The sequence below is a fragment of the Lingula anatina genome, chromosome 8 (assembly GCF_051362555.1).
Source record: "Lingula anatina isolate TDL-2025a chromosome 8, LinAna3.0, whole genome shotgun sequence".
Lineage (NCBI taxonomy): Eukaryota > Metazoa > Brachiopoda > Lingulata > Lingulida > Lingulidae > Lingula > Lingula anatina.
This window is the reverse complement of record NC_141774.1, coordinates 3,310,070-3,333,477: the sequence shown is the minus strand read 5'-3', so window position 1 is coordinate 3,333,477 and position 23,408 is coordinate 3,310,070. Positions and strand designations below refer to the sequence as shown.

The 23,408-nt window shown below is 36.6% G+C and overlaps 1 long non-coding RNA gene across 2 annotated transcripts; it reads left to right on the top strand.

Moving 5' to 3' along the window:
- Positions 1–1,665: 1,665 nt before the first annotated feature.
- Positions 1,666–22,933, top strand: LOC147760185 (uncharacterized). 2 transcript variants are annotated; one of them, XR_015335714.1, is made up of 7 exons: positions 1,666–2,249; positions 4,233–4,818; positions 17,389–17,502; positions 18,715–18,830; positions 20,903–21,035; positions 21,377–21,513; positions 21,719–22,933. It is a non-coding gene; the product is annotated as an uncharacterized LOC147760185 (long non-coding RNA). The 2 variants fall into 2 exon arrangements; XR_015335715.1 differs by lacking the exon at positions 1,666–2,249 and adding an exon at positions 2,695–3,298.
- The last annotated feature ends 475 nt before the right edge of the window (positions 22,934–23,408 follow it).

Below are 23,408 nucleotides of genomic sequence, written 5' to 3'. Positions count from 1 at the left end.
ACGGTAAAACTAAACTGCAAATGAGCACAAAGCTTAATTTTTTTTTTGGAAAAAATGTATTTTATTTTATCTTATTTATTTGTGTGTGTGTGTGTGTGTGTGTGTAATCTGTGTCGGCGTTACATTATATAAGTCTTTATTTGCCTTTTATATCGTTATTTTCCTATTGGTTATAACAAGATAACAAAGTTAAAGATAAATGTTCACTGACTCAATAATATACATAAAAATATCATGAATCATCCGAGTTCATGAAAGCGAGATCTGGAGCAAATATAAAAAGCCGTCTCGAAGACATCTGGACGCCCCCCCTCCCCCCCACTTCACAATATCCTGTTTTCAACACCATTATAAATAGACTCTGTCTCATTTCCAGAATTCAGAACTGATGGTCAAACTGTGGTATTTGGATTTATTTCCTTTCATGCAGAGAATCTGATTATAATCATTGGTTTGAATGAACAGTAATAAAAAGAAGTGGGTGAAACTATTTCTGGCAATCAAGTTAAAATTCGTAGCTGCTACATCAGTCTTTGAAGCTGAAAGGATATGAATATTTTTGCGTCTTTTATTATGGTCATTTAATTTGCATCAGTACTTGAATTACACGTAAGCTTACACAAAAGGAGATCTAATGACAGAAGTCCAGTAACAGACACACCCTTCCTCATCTTAATACATGTATCTACACATTAATTGGGCCACAGAGGGCAGCACTGGGAAAGTCCCATGCGTTTATTTTCAAATATAAAATAGATAAAATAAGAAACAAACGAACAATTAATTTGAGGAACTTTAATTTTGTTTTAACAAACACACATTTTAATATGTTCCTTATGCAGAATACATATATCTAAACTACTATCTCTGTGTCAGTTATTAAACTTATCACACACGTATGAGTTGCAGAAGATACAGGTAATCTAATAATGTAAACGGAGGTGTAGATTGCCAATTAAAATGAAGCTGATGTCGGTAACTCATTCAAAATACAGAACATAGCACTCAAACTTGCACAAAAGTTTACGAGCATCACGGAAGGATTTATTGGGGGGAGGGGAGGGGCAGGGACCATCCGTGCAAACTGAAGCACGCGAGCTACAGTGGGATAATGCTCGCCTGCCAACCGATGCAAAATCTGTTAAACCGACATCAATTTGGAAAAAAAAAGATATAAGTAAAGTAACAATGTGTAGAGGGTAAACGTTGTCTGGATAGGGCATACACGTAAAACACATTGGAGTATTGGGGGGGGGGGGGGGGGGGGGGGGGGGCGTGCACTCCTTATGGCTGTTACTAAATTCATCCCAGGAGCGAGTCGAGCATCGATTCGTAATTAGAAAAAAAAAACTCTTGAGGAATAATTGATTTAGTAGCTTCAATTTTATTTTACTATTATTAATATTATCAATCAATTTAATATCAAAATACAGATTAATCAAGATCACCACCTTTGAAATTTCTGGTCTGAGTATCACTTCCTGTCAGCTTTATTACTAAAGACAATCTAATTTGCATATAAGAGAAAAAAGCCATTTTTATCTTATGTTGGGTCCTTTACATATTTTTTTCATTGTTTTTAAAAAGCGATGTTCCTTTTTCACTGACGCATTTATAGACATTTTATCAATATGTGAAATTTATTAATTATATAATCACAAAAAAAACTTATTCCAGACGTGTATGACGTAATCTCTCCCAAGTCATAAAAGTAGTAAAATAGCGATGACTGGTGAAGTAGGTCAATTGCCTGTGTTATTCTCCCATACGATTATTGATTTTTTCTAACGTGGAACATTTTAGGGGGAGGATGAAGAGAGAGAGAGGGGTCAAATAACCAAAAATATTTGGAATGCCTAGAATAACAGAAAGGAGACTATACTGCACATTTAATAAAAGTTTAAAAAAAAAGATCCATTTATTCAATTTTAGCGAGTACAAGTTTACAGATATTAGGAGATATTTTTATTTCATCTGCCTCTCCCTAAAATGGCGCTGACCGCGTTAACTCTTCCGCTCCCGGGAAACGCAGAGAATCCAGCGCCTAGTGGCAGCATGAGACCCGACAACGATAGTGGATATACGTACACAGTAGCTGGGGTGGGTTAGGAGGGGGTTAAACCTCCCCCCCCCCCCCCCCCAACACACACATTTCCAACCACGTCAGTATTCAGAGAGAGTGTGGTGGACTAACATTATATACATGTACTTTCCCTCAGCTCGAGGAAGACAGTACCAGGGACACTCAGGTAAACAGATTAGAGATGTGGTCAGCAGTGAACTGGATGCAATGGTCAGTGTCACTGTCAGTGGGTTATATTGATATTATATATATATATATATATATATATATATATATATATATATATATATATATATAGATCTATTTAGCATCAGTGCTATGTTTATATCATTAGGATCTTTCTGGGATCAGGCATGGGATTTCTGTCACCAGATTTCTGTTAAGTCTAAAAGTCTCGATAGTCCGAAGGTTCATTGGTCCGAAGGTTCATTGGTCCGAAAAGTGGTAACGTTTTTATCGATTTTTTAATCAAGGGTTCATTGGTCCGAAGGTTCTATAGTGAACATTCGGACCAATGAACCTTCGGACTATTGAACCTTCGGACTATCGCTACGGCCCCCTAAAAGTTCGCTCTGGGACTGTGCAGATAGATGTAAAAATCAGTGTGCAGATAGGAATAGGAAAGCTTTTTCCCCCCGGGACCACTTTTCCATGTTTTGAAATCTACATATTCAGTTCTAGGTCGGCAGAACTGTTTACTTTTGAAATGCATTCTTTTATTTTGGTGAAAAAAATAATAAAAATTTTAACCAGTACACTAACACATGTAGCTGTATTGTCACATGCCTGTGGACAGTGTCCAGATAGATAGCCACAGTTAACACCTTATGACAGCATCCAGGTCTTGGAATAGATGTTATAGTTAGGAACATGTGACATGATTATATTTTAATGTTTTGATGCAAGAATATCATTTTCTTTTCTTCAGTTATCCTACAAATGTACACATATTTTGTTGACAAGAAAAACTTTGATTTCTTTTTACAGAGGATTTAAATTTGACCTTGTTTGATTTATATTTATTGCCTTATCAACAAATATTTGTAAATGGAGAAGTTATTTGCTTTTAAAAAATGACATGATTGTTAAGATAAACTTTTTTTTCAAATCTGCTTCATAATTTTCTGGAAGTTGACTCTAAATGACAGCGTTGATGTTTGTGACAAAATGATTGATGCAGACGTGTTGAATCCATTGTTTGCTCTGCAAAAAGAGGTAAATTCATATTCCTTATCTAAAAATTATGTCTTATTTTCAATAAATTGTGATAAATTTTGTAAAAGGTGCTGAAATGTCAAACTTATTATAAAATGTGTATTACAGCATATAAAGTCTTGCACACTGTAGGCATTTGAAAATTACCCTAAGTCAATGTTTCAGTCTGTTTATCCTTTAAACATCTTTCCTCATTCAGTTCTGATCTTTAAAAGAGGTTGACAGTATAATCTGATTTAACCCAAAGGTGAATTGAAGTCCCAGTGAACTGTACCATGGGATATTTTTATTCCTCAAAAGACAATTGCAATCTCTCTAGGCTGCTTTGGGCTCTCATTAACATGTTAATTTCTGGTTGGTGAAATTTGATGAGTTTTTGACAGAAGTGATTGATTTATGATAGTTTTTCATTATCATATAGGGATGGGTTTGTCTTTGTTGTTCATCTGGCATCACCTTAAAGTGTGTTGTAGTCTCAGTGGACCACTGTGTAACTTTAAATGTTGGAAAGGATAGGTGAAACATTGTCTAGTGTGGTATAAGCATGGTTATCCCTTTATTTACTTGTGCACATTATGGAAAAGTGATTGTGATTTTGCTGGCAAACAAAGTAATATTACATAAAAATTGACAACAAACCTGTTTTGTACATTGTTGAATTATTATTATTATCATTACACAACATATAACGCAACATACATACAATGAATGGGTCAAAGTTATGAGGGATCGAAGAAAATCATTTTGGTAACTTTACCACCGCATAACACCAGATAGAACTTTGCCTCACATTGGTTTCTCTTGTTGTGTTAAAAGAATGAACATTTATAAATAACAATAATTGCTGTTTTATAACAGAAAGACATTGGAAATTGTGATTTCAACTGTTGCTAACTTGTTGACAGTTTAAAGCTTGCTGTTGTATTATACATAGGGACCATTCAGAATGAGAAGAGCCCAGTGCTAGCCAGGCCATGACCTAAATATGGCGGACCTACATGAAAGGAAGACTGCTTCATCCTGTTATAGTCTCTCCACCTCTTAAATGCCTCCCCACGCATCGTTTCAGCAGGGCCACAGTTATTTAATCTCGGTTCAATTCAACCAGTTGCAGTTGCATTATGGGAATACATTGAGCATTGTGACATCAACAATTGCAGTTGCATTATGGGTATACATTTAGCATTCTGACATCAACATTGTGACATCAACAATTGTGGTTACATTATTGGAATACATTGAGTGTTGAGACATCAACAATTGCAGTTGCTGCTTGCATTATTGGAATACATTGAGCATTGTGCCATCGACAATTGCAGTTGCTGCTTGCATTATGGGAATACATTGAGCATTGTGACATCAACAATTGCAGTTGCATTATGGGAATACACTGAGCATTGTGACATCAACAATTGCAGTTGCATTATGGGAATACATTGAGCATTGTGACATCAACAATTGCAGTTGCATTATGGGAATACATTGAGCATTTCAACATCAACAGCTGCTGCTGTATTTTGGTAAGAGATTGAATATTTTTACTGTTTTATGTACAGACACATCGTGCCTGTATATGTAGCCATCACTTGCATCTGTTGTTGCTGTTGTTGTTGTCCCCAACATTTCTGTTGTCGCTGTGCACTTTCATTGTTAATAAGTTGAAAACTGGTAGATCTGTTGTCCTCAAACTGGCAGAACTGATGAACATTCATGATATACAGGCAGAATTCAAAAATTGGCATGCTCCCACCAATTTTTATGTACAGACACAGATGTGTCTGTACATATAGCCATCACCTGCGTCTGTCGTCGCCGTCGCTGTCGTTGCTGTCGTCGCCGTCGCCGTGCACTTTTACCGATAGCACGATAAGTGGAAAACCGTTTTTTCTTTTGGCTTGAAAGTTACAGAACTGATAAATATTCATAATAAGCAGGTCAAGTTCGAAAATCAGCATGATCGGGCCATTTTCGGGGAATTTATGCTGTTTTTTCACTTTTTTCAGCATTTATGTAGCACCGATAACACGATAAGTGGAAAACCGTTTTACCTTTTGGCTTGAAACTTACAGAACTGATGAATATTCATAATACGCAGGTCAAGTTCGAATATCAGCATGATCGGGCCATTAATATGGAAGTAATGCAGTTTTTTCACTTTTTTCAGCATTTATGTAGCACCAATAACACAATTTTTGAAAAACCGCTTTACTTTTTGGCTTGAAACTTACAGAACTGATGAATATCTATAATACGCAAGTCAAGTTCGAAAATTGGCATGATCAGAGCATTTTTATAGAAGTTTTGCTGTTTTTTCACTTTTTTTCAGCATATATGCAACACCTATAACACATTTTAAGGAAAATCGATTGGCCAATTGTCTTGAAATTCACGGTAGTGATCAATGTTACTGAAATACAGATTAAGTTTTGAAAATAAGCTTGATCAGTAAAGGTTTGGTGAAGTTATGCCTTTTTTGTATATAAGTGTTTTTTTCCTCAAATTTAATTCTCAGGCATGCTAACAGTCTCATATTTGAACTAATTAGATATGTTAAGTTGTTCTTTTGACATTTTCTGCATCTTAACAACATTGTTAGTTGATTATAAAAAAATGTTGGTAAACCTGATATTGTGTATTGTTTAATAAGTGTCAAAAATGGAAAAAAACACATATCTTTACAGTTTGTCAGATTCAACCATTCACTATGTTCAGAATTTCAGAATGGAGCAAGTTGGACATTAATAATTGTTCTATTGATATTTTTGCTTTGACAACATATTTTTGATTGATCATATAAAAATGACAGTAAATTGATTATTTTGCTTTATGTAAAAAAGGTGTTGAAAATGAAAGTAAACTCTTTCAATACAGTTTTCTCTTGTTTACATTTTGGGATTTTCAAAGTATGACTCTGAACTCTATAGGCTAGTCACATTTTCTGAATATCCATGATACTTTTATTTTATTATTAAAAAATTTATGGTTATTATGCTGTTAAGCATTGTGTAATATTGCATCAAAATTGAACAAAACCCTATTCTGGGCACTGCCTCCGTAGTGGCGGTGAAAGGATAACCATGTCACTTGCTCTTCTCACAGGAAAGAAACATAGGACTGAAATACAGCTTCAGTTGAAAAATTGTCTCATTAGTTAATTGTTTGGAAGTAATACAGGTTTTTTGTGAAAATTTTTATCTTTCACATGTTGCAATTTTCAATGTGGGACTTAGAGCTCCCTTGGGCATGAAGCTCAGTGGTAATCAAATTTTTTTAATGTCCATGTTTTTAATAGTAGATATTTTAAAATTGGTGGTATTTAATTAGTTAATCATTATGTAATGTTGCATCAAAATTGACAAAAAACCTACTTTGTGCTCTGCCACCATTAATATTATGTAAAGTAAAGTGTAACTTTCTATTTTTTTAACTATTCTTACAAAAATGATTCTTAGGATTGACATACAGCTCATATTAGAGAACCAGCTCTATTGGATTATCATTTTTATTAAATTTATGAATTTTTTGTGAAATTTTCATTTTTCTCACTCTGGCACTTTCTAATTGTAAACTTGAACTCTGATGGGCCTGGAGCCTTATGCTTTTACTTTCATCATGATCAGTGTTACCTGTACGTTGTGCATAATTAAAATTTGATGTTGACTGTGCAGTTAAACATAATGTATTATTGCATCAGAATTGGCAGTCTCCTGTTTTATTTTGTACATTATTGTTTTCTGCTTTTCTTAAGGTGTGCCTTATGGGCCTGAAGACCTTTGATAGACAAATTTGTGTGGTCAGTCTGTAAATTCCCCTTGGGTATTCATTAGGCTAATTTCAGTGCTATAAACTCATTTGCCTAAGTAAGCGGCCATTAAATGAAATTTCATAAAGCACACTTGTTGATATTTCCCTGTAAACTCCCAAAGGTTAAGCTCTCTGCTAGATAACTTGCACCCCATTCTCATAGATTAGATCGACCTACATTGGATCGACCTAACTCCCTGGGGGTTCACGCTAAATAGCTGTCAGCCGGGCGGACACGAAAGTTAATTACCCCTTAAAGCTTGTAGTAGGCGGGGACGGACACTTAAGGGGGATTATCTGACAGTAATCTAGTGAGACTCCCCGCGGTGATAGATCGATCTAAAAGTTGTGAGAACAGAGCCATAGTGTCCATAATAAGGAAGCAGTGAATAGCAGCTTCATTGGAATTATATTTTTGTTGTTTTCTTTTTAATTTTTTCTCCAACACTGGCATTTTTAACTCCCATCCACCTGAGGCTCTGCACATTTTCAGTATTTCCACATAAGCAGTTGTATTGGTATTTGTCTTTAAACACGCTGTAATATTATTTTATGCACTGTCATCATTTTTCATATATTGGGACTTTCATCATGTGAATTTTAACTCTCATGGTCCTGAAACTGTAATCTTATTGAAGGGGTGGATTGAGACCATTTTCTGGGTCTCCTGGAAGACAGTCAGATTTTAGAGTTTATATTTACGGGTTTCTGTTGGAAGACCATCAAAATGGAGGATGGATCAACAAAGATACTTTGGAATACTGTCAGAAAATATCTCTGGAACTGCTCCTGTTATTGACCATGTTACCTGTTGTGCATGATTAAAAATCAGTGTTGACTGACTGTGCTATTATAAGCATATATTATTGCATCAAAATTGACAAAATGACCTATTTTGCATCTTTTTTTTCTGTTTTTTGTCTGTACATTTGACAGCTTTGCTGCCTTGTTTTCTCAAAGGTTAATCTTTTTTTTTCACTTTTATCAGCATGTATGCAATACAAGCAACACATTTCAAGGAAAACCAATAGGGTTTTTGTTTTCAAACCTTCAGGAGTGATCAGTATTATTGTTATGCATTTTTTTTTTTTGGTTGGTTGGTTTGTTTTGTTTGTGTGTTTTTTGGCATGTATTATTATACATGGGCAGATCCAAGATTATTTGAAGGGGTGTCTGCACATGTAATGTCGACCTTCCCCCCCCCCTCCCCCCTGCGCAACATATACACACACACATTGGCACAGGGTTAGGGCCCTTCAGAGGGCCCTGAAAAATTCTGGTATTTTAAAAGGCAAACGGTGCCATGCATTTGGTACAGTTTAGAACTATGGTTCAGCTAGTAAAAATTCTAATTTCAAGAAGAGACCAGAAATCATAAGGGGGGGGGGGAAAGAGGTCCAGGGCCCCCTTAACCCCTCCCTCTAAATCTGCCACTGTAATATATGCTATACAGATAACACATTTCAAGGAAAATTGGCAGGCTTGTTGTCTTCAAACTTGTAGGACTGAAGGACTGATCAATAGTATCAATATACAGGATGAGTCTGGAAATTGGCTTGATGGGATCATTTTTCTTGAATTTATGTGCTTTTTGTTTTATTTTTCAACATATAATATATGGCATAAAGATAACACCTTTCATAAAAACTTATAGGACAAATGTGACAAATGTGACTTAGATACAGGTTGAATTTCAAAACCAGCTTCATCAGAGTTTTTTAAAAATTTATGCATTTTTTTTTCAGTATGCATTATTCTTACCAGTACAAATATATATATATATACGTAATATGCAATGCAGATACCCTATTTCATGGAAAAAAATCCCTTGTCTTCAGACTTTCAATACTGAAAAATATGACTTCGATATAACTGGCATTTTAAAACCAGTCTGATCGTATACCGGTACTTTTTTGTTGTTGTAATTAAAGGAGTTTGTGTGTATGTGTGTGTATTTGTGTGTATGGAAAATTCAATTTTTTTTCATCATGGTATTTTCAAAGTATACCTTTGAACTTCAATGGGCCTGAAGACTTTTGCTAGTCTCATTTCTAAATACCTATCATCTGCACTACAACATTAAAATTGGTGGTGATTATAAGCATTATGTATGTAGTATTGCATCGAACTTGAAGAAAACCCTATTTTGGGCACTGCCGCAGTAATGGCAATTTTAAGTAAAGCAGATACTTACAATTCTCAAACCTACAGAAAAGAATGGTAGGACTGAAATACAGCTTGTCACCATAAATACAATAAAAAGAAAACGGTGTGACTCATTTTGGAACTTATAAAAAAGATACATAGAATTGACGTTTGTTTTATTTTGTTTGTTGCCCCAGTTATGCTTTACAATGTTTAGCTTTAATTACTATTATGGTGTTTTTAGACATCCCCCGTCCCAATACAATACGATACAATACAATACAATACAATATAGTTTATTTCATGTCAGAAAGAATAAATGTACAAACATTAGCTGAGTAGCTATTCACCAACAGAATAAATTAAATAATGATACAGTGTTTACTACTATTGTTTCTAACTACTTCTGTTGATTGAAATTACAACAGGAAAATAAGGCCAAGCAGCTGACATAGTATGATACATTATTATAGTGGGTAATAATTAAGTTTACATTGAGACATCCATGGCATTGCAGAGATTACACTTGCACTTAGGTCCTTCCCTTTTTTTTTTAATCATTGTTTTTACTTCATTCAGACTAACATGAGCTTTTGGGTATTTTGTGGCTTTGAGGTTAAGCATAAGTTTTTGAAGTGGTTGTGACTATTTCCTTGATAAGTTTAAAACAAGTTTTATTTTTTGTTGTGTTACAATAAAGACTTCTCTCACGTCTATTAATAGTAAATCATGAAAGTATTTAAATAAGGAGTGCATGCTGAGCTAGATGTAATTGGATAAAAAGTTTGCTGTTATAATATAAAGAGAAGGGGAGGTGGTGAACAATGCTAATTAACATTTGATAGCTTCTTGGTCATTCCAGAAGAAAGGGTAAAATTCCAAAATGAGAAATGCAGAAATATGAACTTTGCAAAACTGGAAAACTTTTTACATTATTTTAATGAAGAGGTATTCAGAGAGTAGCAGAAGAATTTTAACCCACTCTGTTACTGTATTTCAAGAAATATGCACGTGTAAACATAATACAATAATTTTTCGTTATGGAGGTTAGGTAACATCTAAATTAGGTTATATTTCAATCATTCCATAGGTCATAGGTTCCATTTTTGATTTAGTTGCCAAGATTTTGTATGAATTCAAAAATATTGTTACTTATTTAATATTTCTCTTCAATTATAGAAAATGTGGTGCAAACACTTTGGTAATAAGTCACATGTTTTCTATAAATACAAAGCCTGAGGTATTCCAATTTAAATATGATTTTAGAAATCACTGGGAACAGACTTGCTTTTATATCACACTAGTTGTTTATGAACAAAGTGCTATCCATCTATTGTGATATGAACATAGATCAATCAGCACACACATATCCAATGTTCAAATAAAAAATGAACAATTTGTAATGGAGGTTAGATCAAAAGGAACAGTATTTGTTTTAATTTTTTTAAGTCAAAAGTAAACTTTAGAAGCTGAATTCGGGATTCTTAGTATTACAGATATGACAAATGTCACACGATAAGGTGGCAAAATTAAAACATTTATTCAAATCAACAAATGGTTAATGGTTACAATGGGTGTTTTACTTACTTTTCAAGGACTACATAAATACCTTTACCACTACTGGATACATTGCATCACTAATATGTTGATTTCTACGTCTGTAGAATTTACATTCCATATTTTACCAGAAAAAGAGTTTATTTTATTATCTTAGCAACAGAGGTAAGGTAAAATTGTAGTGTAAATTATGTGATCATTTAAACCGTTCAAAATGTCTGGTGGTGTTGTAAAACATCATTTGCTCTTCTGAGAAGAGTAGGTTGGATCAGGTAGTTTCTGGATAATCTTTTCAAAACTTATCCAGTTTTCATCTTTTGTTGTTGGCCATAAACATATTATTGGACTTGCCACATTTTGTTAAAAGGTTACCAAGCACAGTAAAATTGTCCGAGTCAATTTCTATTATTTGTCCAATATAAGATATGATAAGGTGCATATAAGATGCATGTAACTGAGGATTAGCTTCACTGATCATGATTAATACACTAGTACATGTGTTGCGGATCCCACGCCAAACGAACACAAACAATGGGAAAATGTTCACACCTTTATTCACGCACATACACTGACATGGTAAAACTAAAAAATAACAAAATAATGAAAGATAAACACCAAACTGATAATATAAAAATACACAAATATAATATAAACTGAATACAAATATAAAAAGAAACAATGAATTAATTATAAGAAATGGGAAATGTTGTGCATACTATAAATTTGGCGAGACAAAATGACTTGTGCTTTTACACAAACATTATGCAATTGGTTAACAATACGTACAGAGAAATGTGGCTTTTCCCGCCCGAGGGTGATCCACAGATTTTGCCAAAGTGACTACACTAAATCTTGAGACTTGGCGACCTGAGCCTTCTGCTGTGCAATTACAAACGTGGCCGCGCCCAGAACTACTGCTGGCCATATATATACTGAGCAAATCATTTGCATAACAAAACAAAGATGGCTAGTAATACGACCGTAATCGCAACTTGTTGTTGTAAGTGACAACACTCCCACTAAAACAGAAAAATAAACAAATAAATAAATAAAAATTAAAATTAAAATGGCATTTTATTTGTACAAAAATGCATTTATCTGCCTCACTACATACTCAAACAAACACATATTCACTCATATTATCTGTTATAAACAAAAATCAACAAAATTACTTATGCTTATTCAAATTTACTTACAATTTATTGTTAAAACAATACCACTTAAACAATATTGTAATAATATAACATATCTTAACAGTCTCCCTCTAAAAATTCCAATTTTGTGATGGGTCGACTGTAGTGGGACAATTTAGTACGAACTGTGGCGCTACGCACTAAGCTATCTCTCCCAATCTTAACATCATCTACTACAGCTAGAGGCCATGAACCACGGGGCATAGAGGCATCAACTAAAAGCTAAGGACAAGGTCCCCCCTCTTTAAATTTTGCTTGATCTCCCGCCATTTATGTCTAGACTGAAGCAAAGATAAATATTCCCTAGTCCATCGCTTCCAGAACTGGGAAACAAGAAATTGACAATGTCTCCACAACCGTCTATACGCATCTGCTATTTCAAAATCACCCCAAGGAAGAGAGGGATTGTTACGGAGTAGTAACAGATGGTTAGGAGTAAGAGCGTCACAGTCATTTGAGGCTGACTTTTGTCATGGGTCTTCCATTTATAATGCTTTCGCACTCACATAAAATTGTTTGTAATACCCAATCAGACAATGAGTTGGTAGACACATTTGACAACAGTGCTGTCAGAATTTTTCTGACAGTTCTTATCATGCGTTCCCAGATCCCTCCATGTACATGGGGAATTAAATTTTCACTCGACGCCTCTGCGTCTTTTTTCCATGAGTGTTTTACTCTTGTCTATGCATAAATTGGCATTTATGATTGGTACATTTCAACAACCTTTGATTATTATGCTATTTATGCTGTTTTCTTTCAATCCAGTTATATTTGGATACCTTGTATAATGTATAACAATGAAGTTCTTTGTGTTACTTTTGACTAGGATAGTAGTATTACAGTTTTTAGATAAACAGGAATTAAGATGTACTGCTATATGTAGAATTTGTATAATGTAGCATTCTCATGGGTAGATAGTGAGTTACTGCAGAGCATGAATCATGGAAACCAGTTCAGAATGTCTCAGTGCACAAACTATTAACTTTCTGGAAAATAAAGTTTATTGTACCACCAGCGTAGGCGCTGGCGGTACACATAGTTTTAGTCCCGACCCGTATGTTCCGCCGGCTCTGCCGGCTCCTGCGGCTCCGCCGCCATGTCATCATTACCACTTCTCCTCCTAGACTACAAGGGCCTCCGTACCCATCTCTTGGATTTAGGTCACCTATAATTTCAATACGTTCCACGTAAAATTTGGGCTTTGTCGGTATTGGGGTCTAGGTGTGGTGCTCATTGCAATGCACCCTTGTCTAAAAATGGCAAAATTAAATGCTAATTATCTACCCTACAGAAGGAATTATGGGAAAATTTTCTACAGACGGCTTTCCAAAAGTCATATGTGTAGATTTCAAATATGCCCTTGGATTTGACCTTTGACCTTTATTTCAAGGTCAAACGGGCCAAATTTTCAAAAAAATGAAATTTTTTACAAAAAAAAAAAAATCTTTGCGCTGATATTCAGACACTACACAGACTTAACCAATAATATTATTGGAAAGTGTTACCCTTCGGGTCATCTTTCGTCTCCGTGAATTTGGGGTCAATCGGTGCATTTTCACGGGAGTAGCGGCCATAAGTCAGACATATCAAATATCAATAGTCAGACATTTCAAATTTCTTGGCATACATATATCTGATGATCTTAAATGGCACATTAACATAGATGATATTGTCCGCAAAGCTCAGCAAAGACTCTACTTTCTACGACGGTTGAGGTCATTCTATGTCAACCAAGAACTGCTGGCAAAATTTTACCGGGCTAACACAATCTTTCACCGTCTGGTACAGTAGTGCTACAGTAGAGGACAAGAATCGCCTCAATCGCGTAGTAAAAACTGCCAGGCGCATTGTAGGTAGGGACCTGCCGTCTATTGAATGTTTGTATACGAGACGAGTGCTCAAGAAAGTAAAGTCAATCACGAATGACCCTGGTCACCCAGCGAATAGCCTACTTATGCATATGTCAACAAGCTGACTGCGGTCATTAAAAGCAACCTCCACGCGCACTAAGAATAGTTTTTATCCATCAGCAGTATGTATTTTTAATGAACAAAATGTATTTTAATAATTCCACTGTATCACATTTTATCGACAGATCATACCAATTTTCATTTTATATTTGTATAAATATGACAATAAATTATTATTATTATTATTATAAGATACCGAAACTGAAAACTGTCTCTAATTCGGGAACCGTTTATGCTAGAGACCTATTCTTTTTTGCATTTTGTAGAGCATGTAAAGCCCAACACTGAAGGTGGTCTCCGTTTTTTTGTATTCCATATGGTTTTCGAGTTACGCTGTATCAAAAAGTACATATTGGTGGTGAAAGCAAAATGTGCAGTACGGTAATGGATAATAAATTTTGAACCCCGGGAAAATAAAACAAGGCTTGGCTAGGCAGACAATTTCTGGTCAAAAATGACATTATTTCATCAAATTTGAACATCTGGAACTTCAGAGCACCTCCCATTTCAAGAATTTTGACCAAAATGACCTTTTCTTTATTTTAATTAATTTTTTTCTGTACGAAATTTATGGCACATTATTGTAACTCCACAATTATAACATTTAGTCCCTTATATCTTAAAAACTGGCAGAGATAGGTCCATAGTTACTATTGAACTTGAATAGGAAGTCATATACTGGCAATCTAAATGTGACCTTGAAATTGACCTTTGACCTACTTTTCACCATGAATTGAACTTTGCAAATTTTGGTTCCCTTTTATCTCCAAAACTGGCAGAGATAGGTCCATAGTTACTATGGAACTTAAGTAGGAAGTCATATACTGGCAATCTAAATGTGACCTTAAAATTGACCTTTGACCTACTTTTCACCATGAACTGAACTTTGCAAGTTTTTGTTCCCTTTTATCTCCAAAACTGGCAGAGATAGGTCCATAGTTACTACTGAACTTGAATAGGAAGTCATATACTGGCAATCTAAATGTGACCTTAAAATTGACCTTTGACCTACTTTTCACCATGAACTGAACTTTGCAAGTTTTTGTTCCCTTTTATCTCCAAAACTGGCAGAGATAGGTCCATAGTTACTACTAAACTTGAATAGGAAGTCATATACTGGCAATCTAAATGTGACCTTGAAATTGACCTTTGACCTACTTTTCACCATGAACTGAACTTTGCAAGTTTTGGTTCCCTTTTATCTCCAAAACTGGCAGAGATAGGTCCATAGTTACTACTGAACTTGAATAGGAAGTCATATACTGGCAATCTAAATGTGACCTTGAAATTGACCTTTGACCTACTTTTCACCATGAACTGAACTTTGCAAGTTTTTGTTCCCTTTTATCTCCAAAACTGGCAGAGATAGGTCCATAGTTACTATTGAACTTGAATGGGAAGTCATATAGTGGCAATCTAAATGTGACCTTAAAATTGACCTTTGACCCTCTTTTCACCATGAACTGAACTTTGCACATTTTCATTCCCTTATATCTCCAAAAGTGGCAGAGATAGGTCCATAGTTACTGTCAAAGTTGAATAGGAAGTCACATACTGGCAATTTAACAGTAACCTTAAAATTGACCTTTGACTTACTTTTCACCATGAATTGAACTTTGCAAATTTTCCTTCCCATTTAACTCCAAAACTGGCAGAGATAGGTCCATAGTTACTATTGAACTTGAATAGGAAGTCACATACTGGCAATTTACTGTGACCTTAAAATTGACCTTTGACCTACTTTTTACCATGAACTGAACTTTGCAAATTTGCATTCCCTTTTATCTCCAAAACTGGCAAAGATGCACCCATAGTTACTATTGAATTTGAATAGAAAGTCATTAGAGGCAATTTACTGTGACCTTTAAATTGACCTTTGACCTACTTTTCACCATGAACTGAACTTTGCAAATTTTTTTGTTCCCTTTTATCTCCAAAACTGGCAGAGATAGGTCCATAGTTACTATTGAACTTGGATAGAAATTCATATACTGTGACCTTTAAATTGACCTTTGACCTACTTCTCCATGAACTGAGCTTTGCATATTTTCTTGCCTCTCATATCTTTAAAACTAGCAGAGATGTGCCAATTGTTGCCCGTAGGTTTTCTCTTTTGTCAGCATATATGCACCACTGACAACACATTTCAAGGAAAACCAATAAGACTTTTGTCTAGAGAATACAGGAGTGATCAAGGGTAGGAAAATGCAAGTCAATAAGAAAATCTGCTTAATTGTACCATTTTTAGTTACATTTTTTTGCATATTTTGAGAACTTTTGTTGATTGCATTTTAAAGAGCTTGTCAAGCACAAGACTGGTGATGGTGTCCCTTTTTGGAGGGGGAGGGGGTCCATACGAATGCGCTTACTCCAGCTGGTGGTACAATATCCGGAGGCGGTATCGCCTCTCTGATCCTCTAGTTTTCAGTTGTCCCTCATGGATAATTAATACTAGTTGCTAGCTAATAACTTAGAATTTCTTAAATGCCACATTAAGTAATGTTGTACCAAAATTGACATAAATTAGGACTACCAGTAAAATACAGCTTGAATTAGAAAACCAGCTTCATTATATTCTTTTTCTGGAAACACTCACTAATGCAGTTTTTTTTTTTTTTTTTTTTTTGTGAAATTTTCATTTTTCACATATTGGCATTTTCATTGTGGGACTTAGACCTCCCAGAGGCATGAAGCTGTATGGTAGTTACACTTTCTCAATGTCAAAGTTGATAATTAAAAATTGGTGATGATTATGCTGTTTTAACATTAAATTCATTATATCATATTAGCTCAGAGACAATGTGCAATTTCATTTTATCTGATAAGTTTTTACGATACTGCCCAAAAATTGGATTTTAGGGAACTTGTCCCTCTGGTGTATAGGCCCTGGTTGAGTGAAAAGGCAGTTCCAGCAGAGAAATATACCCCTACACTTATCTCGTCCAAGGTTTGTATGGAGCTTGTGGAGTCAGCCGAGGGTTGCCAATTGGTATATGGGAAGACACTGAACATTGTGACATCAACAATTGCTGTTGTATTATGGGAAGACACTGAACATTGTGACATCAACAATTGCTGTTGTATTATGGGAAGACACTGAACATTGTGACATCAACAATTGTTGTTGTATTATGGAAAGACATTGAACATTGTGACATCAACAATTGCTGTTGTATTATGGGAAGACATTGAACATTGTGACATCAACAATTGCTGTTGTATTATGGGAATTAGACATTGAAGGGCAGAAACCACTAAATGGAGCAATCACTGACTGTTATAGACAAATGTAGTTCAGTGAGAGAAAGTTAATTGGTGCTTTTTACCTATTTTTCCTGGCATTTCTTGTGTGTTGCTAGGGTTAATTTTGGTGTCAACTAGCAGGCTAGGGTGTAAAATACTGCCATTTTTTTTTCAGAACCAGGCATAGTTGTGGTGCAGTCGTGAGACCTCTGGTGGAGGAAGCTACTGACTGTGAGTGGTGCAGTGGTTTGTTTACCAACAGAGGGGTGCACATGTTCAAGTAATGCTGGTAAGAAAGTTTACTTGATGACAGTATATTTTTGTGCCATTGGGAGTTATGTCAGTGTGTCTGCTGTCCATGGGGATGGGAAATATTTCACCCATTTATTTCGTTCATGCAATTTTGCAGGCATTTCTTAGCATGGCCATCAATGAGAAATTATATGCCAGGTTGATTCTGTCCTGAAGGGGGAAAATATATAAGGGGTGGTCTGGCTAATTATCAATTTTTTGATCAATTAAATGAAAAATTACACATAAATTTGTATAACACACAGGAGGGATACTGTTGGCTTTGGACTGGGGGCACCAGTTGTTCCATTGGGGTCTGTTATGGGATGATGAGGGTTACATTTCCTGGGGCCGGATACTCAGTTACTGTTGGAGTGCACAGGGTGGCATTAATGCTAAAGGAAAGGATTCTCAACATACCGAGAGAGACAGAAGTATCTCACCTGTGTGGAGTCGCCTCACAGAAGCAACAATAACAGATTACGTTGTCATAATCTGGGAAGGTGCATAGGACACGGACATGGCCAAACTGTGTACATGATAATTAATATTTTAATTTATTTTATTTTTTATTTATTTATTTTTTACATTTACTTAATTCTAGATTTCTCAATTATATTTTTAAGTTTTAAGAAGAAGAAAGACCAACACACTTGTGTATATTTAAAAACCAGTTTATTACAGAGTAGTATCTTGAAATCATACATTTTCTCGTTCTCTTTGGCCACATTCACATCGAGTTGAGCCATGGCTCTACAAAGCCACAACCTAAATATGGCAGACGTACATGAAAGAAAAAACGCCTAATCTTTTAATAGTTTCTCTGCCTCTCACACGCCTCCCCATGCGTCGTCCCTGCGGGGGGGACAGTCATTAAATCTCAGCTCCATTGGGATGATACATGGGGGACGTGTGAGAGGCGGAGAGCCTATTAAAAGATTAGGCCGTTTTCCTGTCATGTACCTCCGCCATATTTAGGTCGCTTTGAAGAGCCATGGCTCAGCCCGATGTGAATGCGGCTTTTGAATAACTGTGATCAGGAAATACAAGTTTTGGCATCATTGCATTTTCTATAGTCATTACTTTTCAATGCTTTAGATCTGTCATACTTTATGTAGCGATTAAGGATTCTCCTTCTAGCTCTTAACTTGAATGCAAGTGTCTTATTGTGATTCACTATCATTTGCATCTGTTTTTCATCTTTTTCCAGATATTTTAATGACTGAAGAAGTTGGCACAATACCAACAGAGGCCATCTTACTCAAAGTGAATAGTTTAAGTCCATTATTCCTTAAGTGGACTGGCACTGCAAAGTTCCGAGAAAAGGTGACATCTTTATTATTAGTTTTCTGAAATGTCCGGTTTAATTAAAGACTCCACTTTTTGTGTGTTGTTACTAATTAAGTTTTGTTGATTCAATTGCCTTTGGGCCCAGTCTATAATTTAGGCACTGTCTCAAGATTTGCATGTCTTCAGAGTTGCTAAAGTCTAGTTTGCCTTTCTCAGGGAAAATTGTTTCTGAGCCACCTTTACATACATAACAGTACTTTAAACAATTTTGACAATCACCACTGTAACAACTAATTATAGAGTTAATAACATATCTCAGTGCTCTTTTAATCAACTCTATTTCCCCTTGGTTTGCTCTAAAGCAAGCATCAAATTCAGAATAGCAGCACATTGCTATGCACTGAGAAAAGCATTGTTGCATTTTGTCTCTAGTGTTTTTTGTTTTTGCTGGAAACACTTAAAGAAAATGGTTCCTTTTTCCTTTTGTTTTTTCAGAGCTATGGTAAAGTGTTGTTTGTCCCGAAGACTTTCAACATTGTCACGTGTAGTGTGGGATTGGCTGTCCCCATCAGTAGTTAAGGTGCCAACTGTGACCTCTCAAGAAAATTCCTCAAGGATCTGCTGCATGGCGCATTGTTTGTCCCCAATACTATCCTCTTCTTGTAGATTGGTTGTACAGACTCCACTGTGATCTGGACAAGAGACATCTTCTCCTCTACTTCTGAGCAGATGAGCAGTACTGGGGAAGCGCTTACACTTGCCAATTTAGCCAAATGCTAAAACTGACTGAAATTGGCTAAAGAAAAAGGGCTTGATTTGACATGTTTTAGCCAAATTATACCCATTTTGATAACAAATTGACAAAAATGTGGTGATATGGCTAAGCGAAAAAAATTGCAAGCGCTACCCCAGCAGTATGACAGAGCTTGTCACTAATGTAAACACCACTGTGCTCTGGACAAGAGACTTCTTCCCCTCTAATGTCCTTCTGGCTGGTCACATTCTCTGCTACAGTGTACACATTCTGAGTGGCTGGCTGGTCACATTCTCTGCTACAGTGTACACAGTCTGAGTGGCTGGCTGGTCACATTCTCTGCTACAGTGTACGCAGTCTGAGTGGCTGGCTGGTCACATTCTCTGCTACAGTGTACACAGTCTGAGTGGCTGGCTGGTATGGTATTTTGTTCCCTCCACTGAACAGGCTATTATTGTATCTCCCATCTCCTTCCACTGCTATATGGGCTGTCCTCCATACCCTGTGAGATCCTGAATGTGACATAAGTTTTCACAGCGTTGCTGCATGTCAGCTTTGTTCAATTCTGTTATCACTGCACTGACTTTGTTAGCTTGTGTCTGCATGGCTGATGGGCTGGGCAGGGTAGGGTCACATTGCTTGCCATTATGATCCAACTCATTGCTGTGTTAGAGATCATATTCTGTGACAGGCCATAACTTGCAAGCCTGCATTTACTGTTACTAATCTCCAGCCACGCTGCTTGCTTTGGACTTCATTCTATAGTTTCTACTTCCCCGTCCTGTACTGACATGTGTCACATTTTAGTCCCGTTGACCAAGCCACTCCCCACTTGCTCTCTGCCTTGCTGTCCCAAACCATTTAGCCAGCTAGTGCACCCAGATGTGTGCCCTGACAAGACTTTGTTAACCAGATTGACAATTAATTTTTTCTCCTGAAACCAACTTGTATTCATCATCTGTGTGTGTGTATGGGGGGGGGGGGGGGGGGGCTACTGGACAAACTAAACTCTCTGGCTGGACCCTACTATGTCTTAGAGTCACGGTGCATCAAGATTGCTGCTGAGGGTTGTTGATGGCCCAGGAGGGGGTGGAGAGGAGGCTGCCTGGTACAACTCTTAGCTGGGTCTGATGTATCTTCTCACAATGGGCTCTGGAGGGCTGTCAGACATCAGGATTGCTGCTGAGGGTTGTTGATGGCCCGGCAGGGGGTGGAGAGGAGGCTGCCTGGTACAACTCTTAGCTGGGTCTGATGTATCTTCTCACAATGGGCTCTGGAGGGCTGTTTGACTCCTGTCATCTAAAGGCTAGCTTGTGTCCTTTCACAAATACACCTTTTCTTCATTTTTTTCCAGGTACCTTTACCATACAGCATGGTTAGCAAGTGACTACGGAGACAGGTTTTTTATAGTCACGCCAGGGACAGGTTTTTTATAGTGTTGTTTCTCCCAGGTGTGCAGGGCAGGGGGGGTGTTACCCAGCTTAGTGGTGAGTATTGTTATGCAGAGAAAGACATTTTCCTGTGTCCTCACAACACAAACAAACAACACAAACAACAGTTGTGACAATTAGCCTTGCACTTGAGTTTAAGTAATTTTTAGATATTTTTAAATATTTTTAAATCTTTTTATAAGCAATTTTCCACTTCTCTCACTTTATTCCTCAGCAAAGTGCTCCTAAACTAGTCATAATCAGTTAAGATGCTTATCTCAGATTTTCACACATGCCCAGCATCATGTGTCCACATTTCAAAACAATTGAAGTAAATTCAGGCACAGAAATTTGCATTTAACTTTTTATTACTCATGAAATTGTGCCTTTCTCACCAGGTGCAATGTGTGCTTGGTGGCGTATTCAGCAACCACATTTTCAACTTGACCGTACTCAGGAACCAACAGACCATTCTCAGTCATATTTGGAAGAGCAGTTGGCAGTGTATGAAGGTTTTAATATTTGGTGTCAGAAGGTAAGAACGGGGGGGGGGGGGGGGGAAGGGCATAAACCACTAAATCAGCCAATCACCGCCTGTTATAGACTAATGTAGTTCAGTGAGAGAAAAATAGTGCTTTTTTTCAATTTTTCCTGGCATTTCTTGTGTGTTGCTAGGGTTAATGTTGGTGTCAACTAGCAGGCTAGCATATAAACTACTGCCAGTTTTTTTTTCTTTTCAGGACCAGGCATAGTTGTGGTGCAGTCGTGAGACCTCTGGTGGAGGGGGCTACTGACTGTGAGCGGTGCAGTGGTTTGTTTACAAACAGAGGGGTGCGCATGTTCAAGTTATGCCGGTAAGAAAGTTTACTTGATGACAGTATATTTTTGTGCCATTGGGAGTTATGTCAGTGTGTCTCCTGTCCATGGGGATGTGAAATGTTTCACCCATTTATTTTGTTCATGCAGTTTTGCAGGCATTTCTTAGTATGGCCGTCATTGGGAAATTATATGGTGGTTTCTACACTGAACAATGTGACATCAACAATATTGGTTGCATTGTGGGAAGACATTCAACATTGTGACATCAACAATTGCTGTTGTATTATGGGAAGACATTGAACATTGTGACATCAATAATTGCTGTTGTATTATGGGAAGACATTGAACATTGTGACATCAACAATTGCTGCTGTATTATGGAAAGACATTGAACATTGTGACATAACAATTGCTGTTGTATTATGGGAAGACATTGAACATTGTGACATCAACAATTGCTTCTGTATTATGGGAAGACATTGAACATTGTGACATCAACAATTGCTGTTGTATTATGGGAAGACATTGAACATTGTGACATCAACAATTGCTGTTGTATTATGGGAAGACATTGAACATTGTGACATCAACAATTGCTGTTGTATTATGGGAATTAGACATTGAACATTGTGTATATTTTTGTGCCATTGGGAGTTATGTCAGTGTGTCTGCTGTCCATGGGGATGTGAAATGTTTCACCTATTTATTTTGTTCATGCAATTTTGCAGGTATTTCTTGGTATGGCCATCAATGGGAAATTATATGCCATGTTGTTTCTGTCCTGAAGGGGGAAAATATATAAGGGGTGGTCTGGCTAATTATCAATTTTTTGATCAATTAAATGATAAATTACACATAAATTTGCATACCACACAGGAGGGATACTGTTGGCTGTGGACTGGGGGCACCAGTTGTTCCATTGGGGTCTGTTATGGGATGATGAGGGTTACATTTCCTGGGGCCGGATACTCAGTTACTGTTGGAGTGCACAGGGTGGCATTAATGCTAAAGGAAAGGATTCTCAACATACCGAGAGAGACAGAAGTATCTCACCTGTGTGGAGTCGCCTCACAGAAGCAACAATAACAGATTACGTTGTCATAATCTGGGAAGGTGCATAGGACACGGACATGGCCAAACTGTGTACATGATAATTAATATTTTAATTTATTTTATTTTTTATTTATTTATTTTTTACATTTACTTAATTCTAGATTTCTCAATTATATTTTTAAGTTTTAAGAAGAAGAAAGACCAACACACTTGTGTATATTTAAAAACCAGTTTATTACAGAGTAGTATCTTGAAATCATACATTTTCTCGTTCTCTTTGGCCACATTCACATCGAGTTGAGCCATGGCTCTACAAAGCCACAACCTAAATATGGCAGACGTACATGAAAGAAAAAACGCCTAATCTTTTAATAGTTTCTCTGCCTCTCACACGCCTCCCCATGCGTCGTCCCTGCGGGGGGGACAGTCATTAAATCTCAGCTCCATTGGGATGATACATGGGGGACGTGTGAGAGGCGGAGAGCCTATTAAAAGATTAGGCCGTTTTCCTGTCATGTACCTCCGCCATATTTAGGTCGCTTTGAAGAGCCATGGCTC